Raw genomic sequence first — 16,521 nt, 5'->3', positions numbered from 1 at the left:
CCTTGAGTTTTTATTTCTTTTAAGCAGCTAAAATCTTAAGCTGGCTCAATGGTCTCTGACCCCTTTTCCATCCTTCCTAATCTGATAGACCTCCAATTCCCTCCTTTTTTTAAAAAAAAAAATTATTTTCAGGCTGCTACCTGGCATGAATTTGCCTCCTTCCCTGGTCAGCCTATGTCTATGGTGATGGTTGGCATCTCTACAAAGGTAAGCCCTAGTTCTGGCATTCCCAAAGCTCGAATGTCCTGAAGGGTCACTTTCATCATGTCCCCAAAGTCCCCCAGCTTCAAATCTGCCCCTGTCATAGCAGAGATCTTGCTATATATATTTTATTTTTGACAAAAAGAGAGAGAAAGCTGGGGAGGGGCAGAGAGAGGGGGACAGAGGATCTGAAGCAGGCTCTGCAATGAGAACGGATAGCTCAATGCAGGGCTCAAACTCACAATGAGATCATGACCTGAGCCGAAATCAGATGCTTAACTGACTGAGCCACCCAGGTGCCCCTTGCCTTTTACTTTCTGAGGAATGTATACTTTTACCTAGGCTCCTCACCTTTCCTGAGGAACAGCTGAATCCCACCAGAGCTTCTCATGATCCATCCCATACTTCTCCACTAACACATTGTCATTTTCTGCTCCTCTTGCCATTTTCAACCTTTCTCTCTCTATTGGTTCTTTTTCTTTATCCTATAAATATGCTCGAGCCTCTTCTATCTTAAAAAAAATCCTCAAAATAGTCTCTCTGTATTCCACACTCCCCTCTAGAAATCATTTCCTCTCTCCTTTGGATGAGAGTCAAGCTTCTTGACCTCACATTCAGGCTTCACCTCACTGCCTTCTTTCTGATTTCCATCCCTGCACTTCTTTTCAGCATTTCTGGCAGAGAGCATGAAGGAACATCTGAGACTCAGTCCGTAAAGACCTTTCTGGCCCTTCTTACGTGACCTCTCAGAAATGTTTAACCTTATTGAATATGCCTGAGGACAAATGACCAGATTTCATCAATTTCCTTATAATGCTGATGATTATGGGCTTGGGTTGTTATGGTAATAGGAATGACTTGCAAAAGCTGCTTCAGTGTAAAGATAGGCTTAGTTCATATAACTTTTTGAAAAGCCTACTCTTTGGGCTGTACTTGAGATGTGATATTACTTACTCCCTAGATGTTTGTGTACATCACATAGTAGGTGCTCTGTAAATATAGGCTCAATAAATTAATGAGGTCAGCAGAGAATCTAAATAGTGGATAAACTCTTCAGACTTGTTCTGCTTTCATGATCTTAACTCTAGTGGTTTCCAGAGGCTCTAAACACTGTGGGCTGGTGGGTGTGGAGTCTGGCATGACTAGAAAAGAACGTGTAACCCAGACTGGTGGTTCCTCTCACTGAAACTGAGTCTTGGAGGACAAGTAGAAGTAAGTCAGGCAAAAGGGGTTATGAGGGCATTCCACAGAGGACAAATATGACGTGTAGAAGGCATGGCTTATGCTACATTGCTGTTTCCTGATTCCCTTCTTATTTTATCCTTCTCAACCTTCTCAGGTTCTTTTTCTTCTATCTGTTCTTTAAATGTTCTTTAAATGTAATAAAAATAGTAACATTGATGGAATACTTATTCTATAATTTGCATGCTTTATATCATTTAATCATCAAACCATTAATCTGTTGAGCAATTATTGACCATCCAGTACATATCTGACATTGCTTTTTGTTCTACAATACAAAAATGGAAAGACACATGCTAGACCATTCAGTAAGCTCACTGTCTAGAACTCAGGCACATATACACATGTGCTATATGATGTAGCTAATTTGATGCTTTAGAGCATAGTAGGTACTCAATATTTGTTAACTAAATTATTAATATAATTCAATTATTTAGATATTATAAGACTGGCTTCCATTTTTCATCCCAATCCCTGCCCCCACTAAAGATTCATTTCTCTCTGGTTATTAGATATGTATAAAAATGAACTCTAAATGAATAGATGAAAATTGAAATTTGTGGAAGGAGGTTTTTCCTCACCTCTTTTTCTTAGTCAGACATAGCTGAACCTTTACATTCTCCAGCCAGCACTCCAATGGTGGTGCAAATGATTCTACCTTTTCTAACAATTGCTGTTCAACATACAGAAAATATACCACCACCTTGAGTAATCTCATTCTAATGAAAGACACTGGTTATGTAATAGCTCTTATAGAACTAAGAAAGGGTATAGTTTGACCAGAAGTCATTGGGAAAGAGGAGATCAGAATAAGACAGTATAAATGGTCTTGGTAATCTCAGATTACAGAAACACTATCTCTATCTCTACTTCTCTACTTCTACTTACACCTAGATCTACATCTAAATACTATATATATCTAACTACATATTCCTATTAATGTGGCTTACAAAATTTGTCTTTATAAATTACTCTAAATGCCTCATCTCAACTCCCAAAGAATCAGGATGGCTTGATAATTCTTTTGACATATGACATATGTTTTCTAGGCTGTATATAAATACAAAAGAATTTTTCAGATGTAGCTGGAAAAAAACAGTATAAGCTTTTCTTTTCTGTATTATGCATGCAACAGCACTAATAGGCAAAGACCAAGTTATGGTATGGAATAGAAGAAATAGACAAACAGAAGCTCAGAATGGTATGAGAGAGAAGAAAGAGTATCTAATTGAATTATTTTCCAGAGATAAGAGACCAGGAGAGGAGAAAAATTGCAATCTATACATGCAGTCGATTCTATTGGTCTTTCCAAAAGGATTTTGTCATCATGACAAATGCAGGGCAGATGGCCCTGGATGCTCAAGTCTGTAGGTGAGTAGGAGTGCATGCACAATGCTGGTTACCACTGGGCCACTTTCTCTGTGCTTGTACCTGGGCTAATCTCCAGGGGAATAGTGTCCGTAGAGAAGCTACTTTATGAGGGAAGCTAATTTGTGATGGTTTTTTAACAATGATGACAATGATATTTGGCCAGCATTTTATTCTTTACAAAGCTTATTTTAAAACATAGTCTTTTTTTAGATTACAAATTATATTCCACATTTATTAAGCATATTCCTATTTTTGTATGTTACCTCCTACTTCTTATTCTCTAAATTAAATGGCTTCCATTTCACCCCAAACTGTTCTATTCTGACCCTTGAAACTGGCTTATACTTTTCAGTATTTTTACATATCATCTTAGGTGCAATGCCTCTTTTCTCCTTTCTATCTTCCCCAATTCATACAAGTGTGGCTCAAGCCCCCTCTTCTCTGGAAAGTCTTCCCTTGACCTTTAAGCCTCAGCTCCCATAATTCGTTATCTGTATATTTCACTTGGCAGGTGTCTGTATATATTAGTTAGATCTCTTTCAGTTATAAGTGATAGAAACCCAAACTCAAACTATCTTAACTAAAGAAGGAGATCTTTTGTGGGAGGTCACAGAACAGACAAATTAAAAATGTGGATGCAGCTTTAGGAACAGCTGAATTTAGAGGTTCAATGACATTGCCAGGACCCTTGAAGTCTCTCTACTTCTCTCATCCTGGCTTCTTTCTCACACAGGCTCTCCCCATGTATTGGGTAAATTGCCATTGGCAGCCCCTGACCCTCATTCTCCAAGTTTATGGAGTTTAGGACTTCCTGGTGATAGAGGGGGATTTTCTTAGGGAGACCTCTAGCATAAAATTCTTGGAAAGAACCCTAATTTGCAAACTCAGATCACAGATCATTTCTGCATCAATGGCTGTGGCTGCTGGTAGAGTTATTGTGGGGTCAGTTCTATCTGAACCACAGTGAGAATATTCCTTATTGGAACAAAAAAATGGAGGAACAAAGGCAAAAACAAAGGACATCCCAGCATCTAGTAGGATTATGTTATCATGTATTTAATGGTTTTCCTTCTACCCGAGAATGTAAAGCATTAAGGCTTGGGCTGTGTCTCAAAGTCCTTTGTTTCCCTAACCATTCTTTACCCATACGTGGTGTTCAAAAACATATTGAAATGATTTTGAAGCTATCATGTAATATGTCTGCAGCTGGTTATTTTAATTGGTTATAATGTTTTTAAAGAGACCAAACTATGGAGTATTATCCACACAAAGGCTACTATCCTGTACATTTTTCCTGGGCTATGGAATACTTCCTAAGACCTCAGAAAGCTGTCTTACAAATACAGCCATTAGATTGGGGTGGGGGTGGGGTGCAGATGAGAGCCTGGAAATGGATCACTGCAAATCTAATCCCTTTGTTGGAAAAGCAATTCCGTGTGCACATTCTGATGGTGTATTATCTTCACAAGAGAAAAACATGATTAATAGTAGAACATAATATATGACGCTAGGGTGGCTGGAAAAAAAAAGCCAATTTTCTGTTCAGCACTTGGACCCCCTTGGAAGTAAGTTGTATTGTAAATTCAAAAGAGTCTTGTATAAATCTGGTAAAATTTCTATTGGAATAGATGACCTATTTAGTCTATTACATCTCTAGTTTCTACAATTCTGAGATTCCTTGGGGCGTGTGCAGAATGGAGCAATCGAAGAACGGCAAATTTCACAGTATGGTCCACCATCTGTATAGGAACAGCAAGAAAACTGATGGGATTTCTCTCCCTGGCAGATATTTATTTCTCAAGTGCCTTTAAAACAGGAGGTCTGCAAAATTCTTCACGAGCGGTTAAAACATGAAGATTGATTTACAAATGTATATTTACTAGGAAGAAATATTTCACAATGTGCCTGAAATTTCCATTAAAAAATCTAACCAAATATTTCTAGCTTCTCCCCAGACTCCTTAGCTCCCACAATTTTAATAAATCAAGGAACATTTGTAAGTGCTAAATGTTAAATGGTTATTCACAGTTAATTTTTAATCAACTAACAACAGTTATGTGTTAATTGAATGCCATTAACAAACCATAACTTGATGCATTAGCTCTTTTGTTATGCAAAGAAACTTTTCCCTACAGCTTTTATATATTGTCTGACTTTCTTCTAAATAGAACATCAATATATACAGACTGTGAATTTAATAAGTGTGTTTGTTGACAGCTAGGTGTGTGTAAGTGTATGTGTGTCTCTGTACCCATTTAAAACAAATCAGAATGTGCTGAAGTACTGAAAATGAAAGAGAAATCTAAATTTAGTCCCATGAAAGGAATTAGATAAGTAGCAGCCAAAGTAGAAGTCAATTTGACATTTTGGAATTTTAATCTTAACTCATTGTTTTTACTTTGAATATCTGAGTAAGTTGCTTAACATTTCTTTGACTTCTAATTTTGTTTCTGCTTCTATTTTTCAAGTTTTTATTTATTTATTTTGAGATAGAGGCGGGGGGGAAGGGGAAGAGGAACAGAGAGAGAGAGAGAGAGAGAGAGAGAGAGAGAGAATCCCAAGCAGGCTCCACACTCAGCCCAGAGCCTGATGTGGGGCTCTATCTCACCACTACGAGATTATGACCTGAGCCAATATCAAGAGTCAGATGCTTAACCTACTGAGCCACCCTAGCACCTCTTTTTTTGCTTCTATTTTTAAGAACTACTTTTGAAAACATAGATTGGTTATTTTTTAAAGTTTACTTATTTATTTTGAGAGAGAGAGAGAGAGAGAGAGAGCATGAGAAGGGGAGGGGCAGAAAGAGAGGGAGTGAGAGAGAGAGAGAGAGAGAGAGAGAGAAACCCAAGCAGGCTCCATGCTGTCAGTGACGAACCAGATTCTGGGCTCCATCTCGTGAACCATTAGATCATGACCTGAACCAAAATCAAGAGTTGGATGCTTAACCAACTGAGCCACCCAGATGCCCCTGGTTGGCCAGACTTCTAAACCATAGGTGTTGTGTTTGTTCTGTTAAGGTTCTGTCAATTTTGTTTCTATTCACATGCTGTCTCTTTAAGGAAAGGAACACATACCTTAAGTTCCCTTCTGCATTTCTTAGCAGAATTTAACACAGAGTAGGTATACAATTAATGCTTGCTGAAAAGTTATTAAATTTATGTGAGCCTGTGCTTTTCTTGGGGACCATCCCAAATTAACTGTAGTTCAAATCATTAAATAAGGCAGCTCATTTTGAGTTGCCTTCTTTATTTTTTTTCTCCTCAGTAATTCAGCTACTTGTTCTCCTCAAGTTCTAATCTGACTCTATTAGGACTCACTTTTATGCTACCTTTATATTTGCTTTCCCTAGGCAGCACCCATGACTTCAGACTACTCTTTTCAAGCATGGACTGTATGTCCCATCTCTTCAGGGTCCTGCTATGCCAATGCAGTAATGACTGCTATTGGATTCATGTGAAGCCTTCCTAGAAGTAGTAACATTATACTGGTGTTTTCTGAAGACAAAATGCTTTATATTTTAGTGGTTTTGGAACAATTTTCTAATGGCGAGAACTTTTGACACCATGATAGGCAAATGATAGAGAGGTTTCAAGGCACAAAAGTACTTTTTTAGTTCTCATATATTACACATCACAGGCATTTGCCAAAGTATGAATGCAGCACTACCATCATTCCTGCCTTTTAAAGAAAAATAGGAGGATGTAGAAGAAGAGATTCCGTGTAGCCAGGTTTACCATAGGAAATGTGGCTTTTATATCCAATTGGAATCCTCTATGGAGAAAGACTGCTTCTTTTACTAGGTTGGCTGGAACATGGGGAGGAGAGTCTTTCTCAGGAGGCAGTAAGAGGGAGTAAGAGGAGATAAGCTTGAGAGACTGGGGTCTGGCTGTATGACTCTGGATCACTGTTTTGCCCACCTTCTCACAGTTGTAAAGTACACTGTCTTTTTAAGGCTTTTAAGAGTCCCTGTCATTAACATTTTACCTAATCCTTCTAAGGAAATCTTCCCTCAACTTGGTCCCAGGAGGGGTAGGGTAGGATTGCTGACCTTTAAGACCTCTTTCAACAATAAACTTATATGTATTTGAAGACGGTTATTAATTGCCTTTCTACTTTCCCTGCCTTTATCATTTGGGGATTAATTGTACAGATTAAAAAAATTTTCTTCGTTTCTTTCTTAAAAATATTTATGAAAATATTTCTAACTGGGTACTTTTCAAGCTATTAATTACTAAACTAAAGATGAAATATTTAGGCCTCTCAAACTTGACAATGTCTCTTTAAATTGCTTTTTCCTCCTGTACAGCTAGATCCACATCTGTAAATGTCTGAGTTGTATTGCCAGCCAATCTTGCCTACAGCTACTTGATTCTGGGAGAGCCTTCCATAAAACTGATTATAGCATTTCCCTGCCACACAGTGAAAAAACAATGTAGTGTGATATGATAAAGCAAGGATTGAATACGGGGAATATGAAAGTGTCTGTCATCAGATTGGAAGGGGCAACAAGAGTGGCTTTCTTCTTTCTCTGGGGTGAGGTGGGGAGGAGGTTTGCATAGATATTCATTGAGATAAACTCCCTGGTCTTTCCTGAGAAATCACTCTGTTATCAGAGCTTTGCCCCCTCTCAGCTATCAGTGGATATTGTCAGCTTCCTAGAAGTGTGTGTGTGTGTGTGTGTTATGATAGGGAAGACAAAAAATGAAAGAGGATTAGTGTTTGCTAAGTATTAATTTACTGATTATTTCTGTATATGGTAATTGAGAGCCTAGAGTTTTGGTAAGTGTCTGGCATCTAGTAGGTACGCGATTATTTATTGAATGAATAAAAACAGGTTTTTAATTCAATGAGACAAAATTGAAAACAAAAGGAGTGTTTCATTTTGGGGTGAAATGACAATGCAGTGTCTGGGATTGAGTTTCTGTGAATGGAAGGAAAAAGGGACCTGGTCATTTTCCTCAGGGAGATTACAATCCAATTAAATAAAGGGGTTTGTATAAGGTTTAGTAACAGTTTGAGAAAATAATTTAAATGACAATAAAAAAGCTGTTTTAAGACAATGAATTGTACATGTTGACTGGGTGGATGTGGCAGGTGGGAATTCAGAGTAGTGGGCTGTTCCTGGAAGGGCAGGGTGGGTGGATGCAGGACTATACACCCAAAGGGGGATATATTTACATAAAAATGTTTATTGATTTTGTAGCTACTAGAGGCCAAGCACTCTGTTAGGTGCTGGGCACACAATAATTAAATTTAGGTCATGGAAAAACTCAGAATTTGGTGATTCTGAAACTTTCACAGACTTAAAATTCATTTGGGATACCTGTGACAATGCAGGCTTCCGGAACCCATCCAAAGAGAAGCATATTCAGGAAGTCCAGAGTGCAACTTTGAAAGTTGCATTTTGATGATCCTTTAACATGACTGTGTATAGATTATCTGGGAACTGTGCTTTGGAAACATGGATATAGGACAGTCAGTACTCAAGGCATGGTCCCCAGACCAGTAGCAACACCTGAGGATTTGTTAGAAATGCAGAGTCTCAGGATTCACCTTAGACCTACTGAAATCAGAATCTACAAGGTGGGCCCAGCAATTTGTGATGTGATGCTTACTGAAGTATGTGAACTAGATCTAGGGGCTGTACTAGGATTGGGGATGAATTCTGCCTCCTTCATTTAAGTCCTCTGGGCACATCAGTGAATAATGTTTATCCCTTGAATACATGTTTGTATTATTCAATTCAATCCAAAAGCACAGTGTGGTGTCAAAAATCCAACAAGTCTGCATGAGATTAAAATATAAAAAAAACTGGCCTAGATTAAAAAAATAAGCTTAACTGAAAAGAACTTCATAATACCAGGTATGTGTTCATCTGTTGGTAAGTAGCAGATCAGATGTTGATTAAAGCACAGGAGAGCTCAGTCAGCAAGGACATTTTCCCCTCAACTGCCTTCCACGTTTGTACTTTTCCTCATGTTGGTATGATTTTCCCCTCACCCCTACCATCAGAGGGAAAGTATGATGGGGGTGAGCACAGGACTTGAGAGAGAATGCCTGAAGTCCATTGCCTTTACTAGCTCTGTCACCCTTTACAACTAACATAATTTTTCTCCTCCCCAGTTTTCTCTTTAATGTATAAATAATGTGTGCCTTATCTATCTCACAGGGTGATTGTAAAGATGATAGTAGGAATTGCTAACATTTACTGAGGGCTTACTCTGTGCCAGACACTGTGCTAAGTACTTTACATGAATTATCTCTTTTAATCTTCCCAAGAACCCGATTATCATTGTTGTACAAATGAGGAAATTGAGGTTTGGCAAGATTAAGCAAATTGCCTGAGGTCGCACAGCTGGAAAGTGGTAGAGCCGGGATTTAAATTTAGACTGTGGCTCAGAGCTCAAGCATATAACAGCCCAACTGGACTATAAAGTTCCAAATGAGATAATATATATAAATTGTAAAGTACAGTTCACACTGAGGAAAAAGAAAGTGTCCATGCACTTTACTCTATTTTTTTCATAACGTCATCCAAAATATTATGCACATAACAGGATCTCAATAAAAAAACAGTTGATAGATCATAATTTTGTGTTCTTTAACTTTTTTTTCCTAACCAGAAGGTCTTATCTGATTGCTTTCAATGTTATGTAACAGGCTATAATTAGGAATGAAACAGAAAATCTTAGAACAGTAACATAGGCATGGAGAATGTTCTTTGAAGTTTCAGCCCAGCTCTTGGGTTTTATCTTCAATACATGTCTGGGGCAGATTGGGACATATGTGGTATGGTTCTACCTCCTTATAATAATTAGAGCTTTGTGGGTTAATCATTAGCATCTAGACTTTTATACTTGTTGAATAATTGTCAGTAAATCTGTTAAGCAACACTGAAAGTTTCCATATACCCAGACCTATGCTAAGCCCCATGGGATATGAAAGAAGTTTATGTCTTGGAACTAGGAACTACCCTAGGACTTTATAATCTATTGGGCAGATGAGGTAGAGGATAAGGCATGTAAAATGGAGCTATAATGAATAATGTAGTTTATAATGGTATCTTATAGTGAGAGAATAAAGAGCTAGGGAAACAGTTACCAGAGGCACTGAAAACAATTCTAAGAAAGAGTCTACTTAATAGGAGCTTGATAAATGCTTGCTGAATGAATAAACAGATGGACATCTAAGAATTAGATCTGAACTCTAGTTATGGTTCTTATTGTTATTGGTATTATTTAGAAGTTACTTTGAGGCCTTAGTTTTCTCATTTGCAAAATAGTAAAATGATACCAATCCTAGCTAGCATCTTTTACAAAGTATACGATGATAACTAAATAATATGCAGCAATACTTTGTAACTGGAGAATGAAATACAATTCTCAATTCTTGTTTACAATTTTCAATGTTTATATAAACATTGAAAAATATTTTAGATCACTGTTTTAAAATGTGCTACATGTGAAATAATGATAAACAAAAAAATATAAAAATGAAATGAGGTAGAGCTCTGTGATAAATTCAAGCCAATGAGCTTCTTGGTTGAGGATGGGCATAAAGTAGCAGCAATGGTTCCTTGCATAGAACCTCACTTCTGTTGCCTTGCTGCCTGATTCAGGGAACCAAGGCTCAGACATGTATCTGTATCAAAACCTAGGAACCATTTTGATATAATCTCAGCATCAGGAGTCCATTATCTTTTGTCCAAAAACTGTTCTTAAAAAGTCACCTTCCAATGCAAAGTAGACAAACAATAATCATCTGTCTGATTTCAACTCCTTGTTTTAACTTTAGGAATTTAAAAAAGATAGAAGGTAACATTGATTTCTCTTTTTTATTTATAAATAATTATATAAGTGGTTTATGAATTTTAATTCTTCTTTTCAAAGAGAAAAATGAGAATGGTAAGATAAAGCTTCTTTGTCCACCATTTTCAATTCTGGTCCTTTGTCCCCCTTACCATTTGGAATCAGTATTGTGAGTGTGATGTGTGTATCTTCAGTTCATTTTAAAAAGAACTTGTTGGTCTGTCTTTAACATCCACATAAATAGCAAACAGTACATATTGTTCTATAATTTTTGTTTCACTCACTGATTTGTTTTTGATTTCTAGTTAGTGGAAATAAAAATAGTTAGCTTATTTTCCTTAACTAGATAATGACCTATTAAAAGTTCACTTTAAAACCATGTCTGATTTCTGTCCCCCACCCTCACCAGCCCAGCCTCCAAACAGGCTCATTGCATTTAAGAAAACACATTTAGCCGAGCTCCAGGACATACTGCATCCCATTTCCAATAGGACAGGCAGAGCCTGACCAAAAAGGTGAAGAACTACTAAGGATGATTCTTAATCAATATCATGAAACAGAATTCAAACAATGGCCTGCTTCTGAGAGCCACTGTTCAGCTGACCTGAAAATAATCTCTCTGCCACTCCATGCCTGTGTTCTGTTCTCTGCCCCATCATCCCCTCCCCAGAGACTTTGTGTGCTGAATCCAAATGAGTTGAGTTTGAGCTCTAACTGCCCTCTCAAGAGTATTATTATTTTTCCCCCTTTAAACTTAAGGGTGCTAATTAATGTTGGAAAAGTTACATGCCAAGTTTGCTTTGCCTGTGGTTTCCTTAGATTAAAGGCTACTGGCAACTCCAGCTCTGTCAGAAGGGCCAGTGCTGTATTCTTATCCCCTGAAGGAGGCTTCAGCTCTGCTGACTCAAGAAGACTTCAGCTTTTGATTTGGAGTTATTGGATATTGACCCATCACTCACAGCAGAGTTATGGGCCTGCTGCCCTGGATCCAGGGAACTGGGCTCTGGCTTTGCCTACAGCATCCTCCACCCCTCCCTTTTCAGTTTCTGTTGAACCTAAGCCTGCAAATGTCAATTTCATTTTGTAAAGGCCAGGCAGTTGTCAGTTCTTCCAGGGGATTCAGGGAGAAGGAGCTCAGGATGATGCCCTCAGCAACATTTTACAGTGTTTTACAGCAGCTACGAACTACTGCCTCTCTCTTTCTCCTTCCTTCCCTGCCGTAGCCTCACCCAACCCACCACCATATTCCCTCACCTTGGAGACCATTAGTGAACCAGCTTTTCATTTGGCCTGACTGCAGATATAACCAGTTTCAAACTACTCTAATGTGTGGCAAATCTGTTGTGATACAATTTCAACACAAAGCAGGTTTTAATACAAAGAAAACTAAGTTGTTTAGAGACACCTTGTTCCTTGTAAGAGACCACTTTTGATTAAAAAAAAAAAAAAAAAGTCCTAGTTGACCAGACATTGACCAGACAATGAGATTCACCAAGAACGGTAATTCTGATAATCTCAAATAAAAGAAAATCCTTTTAAATTAAACTTTAGCTTCACAACCAATCCACAGCTATTTCTCTTCAATTCTAACTGTGGTAAGATTCCAGCTCAAGATGAGATCCCTACGTGTCTAATGCTTATCAAACAACTAGATTTGAGAATATTCTACCATGAATTTTGTGACAGCTAAGTGGTCTCTTAGTAGAAAATTGATGTTAGGGGATGAAGAAACCAGGCATTAAAATTTTAACCCATTGGCAAAGCCTTGTGTTTTGAATGATGCTGAGGGTCACAAATAAAAGACAGAAAATGGGGTTCCACCTAAATCTCTGTAACACAGATGGTACAAATCCCCACTAACAGACTTTGACACAGAATGAAACAGAAGTCAGGAAGCCTTATTTCTCTTTCTAGTCCCATTATTTCTTTTTTTTTTTTTAATTTTAAAAATGTTTGTTTATTTTTGAGAGAGAGAGAGTATGAGTGCAAGTGGGGGAGGGGCAGAGAGACAGGGAGACACAGAATCCGAAGCAGGCTCCAGGCTCTGAGCTGTCAGCACAGAGCCCGACACAAGGCTCAAGCTCAGGAGCTGTGAGATCGTGACCCAAGCCAAAGTCAGATGCTTAACCGACTGAGCCACCCAGACGCCCCTATCCCCTTATTTCTATCACCCCCTGGGTATCTTGGCTCTTTAATCCATGTACTAGTAAAGGTACTTGGTAGGAAGTGCAGGCAATAGAAGGACAGCTGTAGAGACAATGATCTCTGAACTGTGGCACAGCCTTGTGGAAGGTACTTCTTAGACTTGTCCAAAAGGTACAACAAGGTGAGAACTATAGCAGCAGTGATGGAACCTTCCAGGCAAAGTTGCCTCAGTGCCTAATGGATGTGGTGAGACTCTGCAGAAGGGCTATGTCTTCTAGTGCGGATAGGGAGGCATAGCAGAAGTAGCAGCATTGCCCAGTATATGCAGATACCAGAGTGAACCAAGTATCAAACCTTATGTGCAATTGTCTACTATGGCATGCAAAGCATGGGAAATGGCCATACCATTGGCATGGCCTAATAGTGTTGTTTAGGCTATGGGTAGCTCAGTGGAAGACATCACCTAATGGGGCTGGAACAAGAGTGTAGGCCAATGCTGATGACCACCCTCCCATGTGAAGTGGATGCTTTTGGAGCATCCAGCTCACAGTATCCTGCTATTCCCCAAATTTTGGTCAACAGTGAGCAGCACATGAACTAGGCCAGACTAGTTAGTCTTCGTTATCTGTGAATTTGCAGTTGGGCTCCAATTGGTTTATTCTTTCCTGATAGCTAGATCTGTGTATTTCACTCTCCAAGGCTGTCAGTTTTCAGGTGGACTGAGGAAGCAAAGGGGCCCACTACAGAAAAACGAAGCAATGAGAAAGAGACATGGATGGAGAGAAGCTGAGCATAATTCAAGCCTTGGATTCTGTGAGGCAATCCTGTGTTCTAGTGTATCCTTCTAATTTTTATTTCATAAGGTAGATTGAGTTGGCTTTTGTTATTTGCAAACAGAAGAGTCTTAAATCCTGGAAGATTTGAGGTCAAGTAGGGAGTAGAAAGGTGTCCTGTGAAAGGAGATGAAAGCTCCCAGGACATCAGTGAGGCAGGGGCCAAGAACCAAGAACAAGGCAGAATCCCCCAGAACTTTATCTAACTAAGTATCTAGATACTTTAGATACTCCTAAAATATCTAGGAGACTGGGAATTTATGCCCAAGGAAGGCTAGCAGAAGGTTGAGTGTGCAACTAGAAGTGCTTGGTTACTACCTTTCTCAAGTCCAGATGGTTCTGGGAACTAGGGGCAGGAGTGGCAGAGTGTATGGAAAGGAAGGGTGGAGAAGGTCAAGAGGCCAGCATTGAAGTGAGGAGGAAGGCCAAGACTGACTGGCAAACCATGAATAGTTGAAATCTGACAGTTAGTGAGTGTCTGTGTTTCGCATGTTTACATGCAAGGCTTTCACCTACCTACCTACAATACAGTAAAATTTCCAAGTCCTTATTCATCTTATGTATAGACCAAGCCACCAGGAATCTTTTTTCCCAGCTCTGAAAGCAAACCTATTCTCAAGACACAAGATTATGCCAGCCTTCCCACCATCAGAGCATTGTGGCCTGTATCTATATGTGATTAAAACACATCGTTGTATTTTTAGATGGGTCTAATTAATTGTGGATAATATTTTAAAATGTATAATTTCACGAATTTAAAGATAATAAGAGTAAGCATCAGCATAATAATACCTTATTTCTTGGCAACACTTCTTTTTACATGGTAGAAATTTCTGTTTTAATGAATATTTCATTTAATCCTTATAATAATCTTGCAGGGAAGGCAGCATAGAGGTTTTTCTCTTCCTCATTTTGGAGATGAACTCACAGAGAATTTGAATGACTTGCCACAAGTTACTTAGCAAGTTAGTGTTAGAGGCAGACTAGATTGTAATCCCCTGAGTGAAGGGAGACATGATCCAACTTCTGTCCTCTATGGAGCACACATCTACATGTGACTTTACTTGGTTTCTGCAATAGTGCTGTAAGGCAAGATTTATTATTCCTTTTTGTAGGTGAGGAAACTGTCAATGAGAAAAACAATTTATGATTACTCAACTATTTAGGGTGAAAAGATGAGTTAAATCTATGGGGCACTTGGGTGGTTCAGTCAGTTGAACATCCAACTCTTGGTTTCTGCTCAGGTCATGATCTCATGGTTTAGGAGTTTGAGTCCCACACTGGGCTCCATGCTACTAGAGTGGATCCTACTTAGGATTCTCTCTCTCCCTCTCTTTTTGCCCCTCCTCTGCCCCCTCTCTAGCTCTCAAAATAAATAAACTTAAAAAAAAAGATAAGTTAAATCTATGTTGATCTTTCTAGCTTGAAAGCTGCCCTCTTTTCCCTGTCCCAGAATTTCTCTGTCCTCTTAGTTTTCAGCTGTCCCCAATGTGGAGTGAGGAAACATTCATGTATTATAGCTCTAACACTGTAGAGGATTCCCTTGAAGGGTCTCAGATGCTGGTGAAGCAGAACTGGAAATCAGTGGAGCAGAGCTGTCTATAAAAAATACCAATAGATCTTAAGTTTGTAGGGGAAGCTGGCAGGAGCAGGGATGTAAAGCATGGTTTGTGAACAAATTTAGGAGCTGAGGGGATGTGGGGGCACCCCTGAGATGGTGACCTCAGACCATGCCTGGATGGGGACAGAAGGGTTGTTAGCACTAAGCACTTACCCAGTTGCACAATTCAGAGCCTGGAAAAGTTCCCTACTGATCTAGGATCGGCTTAAGCCCCGAAGCATGAAATGTGAATACCTTTTGCTCAGCATCCATTAAATAAATGTTATTCTTCTTCCTGGCAGAAAACACAAATTTCTCTGTTCAGAGCCACGGTGTAGCAGAAGGAACAGAATTTACAATATCCCTCTTTACGATAATGGCTCTCACCTTCCAAGGAAATGAGCTTGGAGGAAAGGAGCACCATTGAGTGCCCAGTGACAAGCTGGCTGGGCTTGCTGCTGCTGCTAATTATCTGGCAGGGAGGAAAGGCTGTGTCCCTGGAATACGGAGAAGGGTCTGTGAACTTTGGAGAATGGGCAAGGTACTTTGGTGTCTGTGTCATGCGAACTGGAGAATGGCCCCCACAGGGTCGTGTCTGACCTTTACCTCTGTTTCACTACTGAGCAGACATTTTTGCCAATTATGATCCCAAACACACTGAAAAGTACCCTTGGCCACTGACAGTTTGCAAGGGAGAAGCAATGCCTCTAGAATAATACCATGCCCAGGACAAAGAGGAAGGGTAAACAAAGCATTACTTTGTGTTGCAAATAGATGGCTTTGTTAAATACTGGAGAAATCCCCTTGGTGTCCACCTTATATGGCTCTGATAAAAATGCATTTGCAATATGCTCAGTGTCAAGAAATCACATCTTACTGGGCCAGGGAGGTTAAGAGCATCTCCCCATCTACAGAATAAAACTCATTAAAAGAGTCTTTCCAGCAGGAGAAGGCCCAGTTTGCTGCCTTCTCTATACCCTCCGCTTTTTTCTTTTCAACTAATGTATTGCAGAAATAGATACATGATCAAAATAGTATAATCCACATTTGTATTAAAAATAATAAGCTTGATAACAATGGGAAAAATAATGGTAAACAGCATCAGAAAACACAGCAGATTCAGAAGTTAACTTAACAGAACATACTTGACCGGCAGGTAACACATTAAAATGCTATTTCGGCAGACAGAATTGATAGCAGACTAGCTGAAAGAAAATCCGCTCGGAAAAGTCGACAAATACAATCCTAATCCCCTTTTTTTTTCCTGCCACATGCTGCAGATGAGTGAAACCCAGGGGGGGAATTCTTATTACGGCAAATA

The 16,521-nt window shown here is 39.1% G+C and overlaps 1 long non-coding RNA gene across 1 annotated transcript in view; it reads right to left on the bottom strand.

The window, feature by feature from the left end:
- LOC123381409 overlaps window positions 1-15,489 on the bottom strand; it is a 28,533-nt gene extending 13,044 nt beyond the window's left edge. Inside the window, exon 1 of the long non-coding RNA XR_006588323.1 lies at window positions 15,375-15,489. This is a non-coding gene — a long non-coding RNA (uncharacterized LOC123381409). The remainder of the gene's footprint in view (window positions 1-15,374) is intronic.
- Window positions 15,490-16,521: the final 1,032 nt, after the last annotated feature.

This window comes from Felis catus, chromosome D3 (genome assembly GCF_018350175.1).
Source record: "Felis catus isolate Fca126 chromosome D3, F.catus_Fca126_mat1.0, whole genome shotgun sequence".
Taxonomy (NCBI): domain Eukaryota; kingdom Metazoa; phylum Chordata; class Mammalia; order Carnivora; family Felidae; genus Felis; species Felis catus.
This window is presented reverse-complemented; position numbering and strand designations above follow the sequence as displayed.